The following is a 2760-nucleotide window of genomic DNA, read 5'->3' as shown; positions in this document are numbered from 1 at the left end:
ACGATCGGATCCTCTGTGCGGCGATGATCACAGCAAGGTATTCTGCAGTCGGCTCTGGCTTGCTGAGCGAGCGGCTTGCGTATGCAATAACGTGCTCCCAATCATCGTGGTGTTGAAACAGAACAGAGCCGGTGCCAGCACCACTAGCATCAGTGCGAACTTGTGTTGGTGCGGAAGGCTCTAAATGCCGGAGGGCGGGATGTGAGGTCAAGAGAAACTTCAGCTGGCGGAAGGAGGCATCGCACTCGCGAGTCCGTTCAAACGAAGCTCCTTCATGAAGAAGGATAGGCAATGTCGGCAAAGCAGTGAATAAAACGCCGGAAATGGGAACATAGCCCCAAGAAACTGCGGACCCCTTTGACTGTCCATGGTGCTTGAAATAACTCCACATCCGCCGTTTTCTGAGGATCTGGCCTCACACCCTGTTCATCGACGAGATGGCCGAGCACCAACGCTTGACGCTCGCGAAGGCGGCACTTCTTCGAATTGAGGACCAGGTCGGCGTTATGCAAGCAGTCTAACACACGAGCTAAGCGGTCGTTATGCTCGTCGAACGTTTTACCAAAAATGACGACGTCATCGAGATAGTATAGACAAATGTCCCATTTCATGCCACGCAATACCATGTCCATAAATCTTTAAAAAGTCGCAGGTGCATTGCAAAGTCCAGTCGGCATCGCATTAAATTCAAAGAGACCATCCCGCGTTATAAACGAAGTTTTTTCTTTGTCTGCCGGATGCACTGGAATCTGCTAGTAACCTGATCTCAGATCTACGCAGGAAAGTAAGAATAGCCAGAGACAGTCAATGGCGTCATCAATGCGAGGCAAAATGTATGCATCCTTTTTGGTGACGGCGGTTAAATTTACGTAGTCCACACAAAATCGCCATGGGCAGTCTTTTTTGCGGACAAGGATTACGGGGCAGCCTAAGGGCTCGACGACTCCTGAATGACCTACTCCTAATGCGTCTCTTTCACTTGCTCGTGAATTACTTTGCGCTCCGATGGCGACACACGATAAGGCTTTTGAGTGATCGGGCGAGACGAACAGGTGTCGATAGTATGACGGGTGCGAGATGTGGGAATAGAGGGTGTTCCGATGGGCTGAGAGAAGTCGTAGACAGCCGAGTACTGCAGCAGAATGTCTACTAGCAAGCGGCGTTGAGTGGCGCGGAGCGTTTCGTTGATCATGCCAAAAATTTTGTGTTCAGCGCTGAACTCTTGGTCAGGCACAGCCGGGACAGCTGCGACCGACGCCACAGCTGGAGGAGCATCGGATTCACACACAGCGAATTTTAAGCCGCTCGGCAAAGCGACGGGTTGAGATGATGAATTAATTGTCTACAACCACGCACTGCCGTTAACAACGAATATCAGACAGTGTGGCACTATAACATTGCGCTTTAAGCAGGTCGAATGTACGGATTCCACTAGCGCTTCGAACTATTCCCGGCTGGCAGGTGCAACGAACACCGGGACGCGCATTGCAGTCCGCGATGGCACGACAGTATCTTGGGATTAACAAAACACCGTTGCTGGGTCACACGAAATTTCCATGAGGCTGGGCACAATCATGCGCTCGAAATAAACCTCGCCATACCACAGTCTACTGCTGCTCCGTACTGCTTCAGAAAGTGCATTCCTAAAATGACATCATAGGTAGAGCTAGTGATAACGACGAATTACGCTTGCAAAATGGCTCCACCCAATTCAACTTTCAGATTAAAAATTATCAGAGAACGCAACGGCTCTCCACTCACACCACAAAACGCTGAGGTTTTATCGCATTTAAACATAACTTTGCGTCCCAGCAAGCACTTAAACCTCCTACTGATCACAGAAACACTTGCACCTGTATCAACGAGAGCTAATGCAGACACGCCATTAACGACCACAAAAACTTTGTTCTTAAGCATTGAAACAGGAGGAGGGATATTGGAACAGAGCGGAAGTCCAGCGACCGCACCTCCATCGGTCGCGCTGGTTACTTTTCCGGACGAGGTGACAGGGACTAGCGACGAGGTGACGGAGACCACCGCGTGCGAAGCGCGGGAGGAGTAAGGAGTCACACTCCGATCCGATGCCGAAGAATTATTCCGCAGGGTGGTGTGCCGATCGAAATTATGTTGAAGGGAGTACGCAGTCAGTCGTGGTCGACGCGTTCTGGTAGGCCGTTCGGGCTGTGAAGGTTGACGGCCCGTATCGAGAAGGTCGACGGCGGGGGCAAAATCTCGAAAGGTGTCCAGGATTCTGGCAGCGAAAACAAACCAGATGCAGGCGTTCAAAGGTTCGCGCTTGGCAGTATTCTTCGTGCCGGGACCCATTGAGAAGGACCGTGGCTACTCATCGTGGACGGTGGGTGGCCGCTCGCAGTAGCGTTGGTCCCGGCGTGACCTCGGAACTTTGCGCGGTCAAGAATACTCGGGCGCTAAAAATGTGTAGCGCTTCACGATTTTGCGTGTCATCTTTGTGCAGGGGCCATACTAATCATCTCTGTATCATTCTGATTTTAGTATATGTACTTTGGAAGTACATGTACTAAAATATATAGTCATACGTATACAAATAATAAGGCATAGATAACAAGCGTTATAGGTTTGGTTTCTTAGGGTTTAACGTCCCGAAGCAACTTAGGCTATGAGGGACGCCGTAGTGAAGGGCTCCGGAATTATAAATTATTGAATTATTCAAGTATTAATTGAAAACAGCATTCTAAAAATAATCTCTCCTAGCCTTACGTTGGCACCTTGAAGTGGAAG

The 2760-nt window shown here is 49.9% G+C and overlaps 1 non-coding gene across 1 annotated transcript; it reads right to left on the bottom strand.

Moving 5' to 3' along the window:
- Positions 1 to 2431: 2431 nt before the first annotated feature.
- On the bottom strand, positions 2432 to 2534 carry LOC149351631 (U6 spliceosomal RNA). The gene has a single exon (XR_016291999.1). It is a non-coding gene; the product is annotated as a U6 spliceosomal RNA (small nuclear RNA).
- Positions 2535 to 2760: the final 226 nt, after the last annotated feature.

Source organism: Amblyomma mixtum, chromosome 3, assembly GCF_055824585.1.
Source record: "Amblyomma mixtum isolate Tamu chromosome 3, ASM5582458v1, whole genome shotgun sequence".
Lineage (NCBI taxonomy): Eukaryota > Metazoa > Arthropoda > Arachnida > Ixodida > Ixodidae > Amblyomma > Amblyomma mixtum.
Note: the sequence above shows the minus strand (reverse complement) of the source record. Positions and strands in the feature narration are given on the sequence as shown.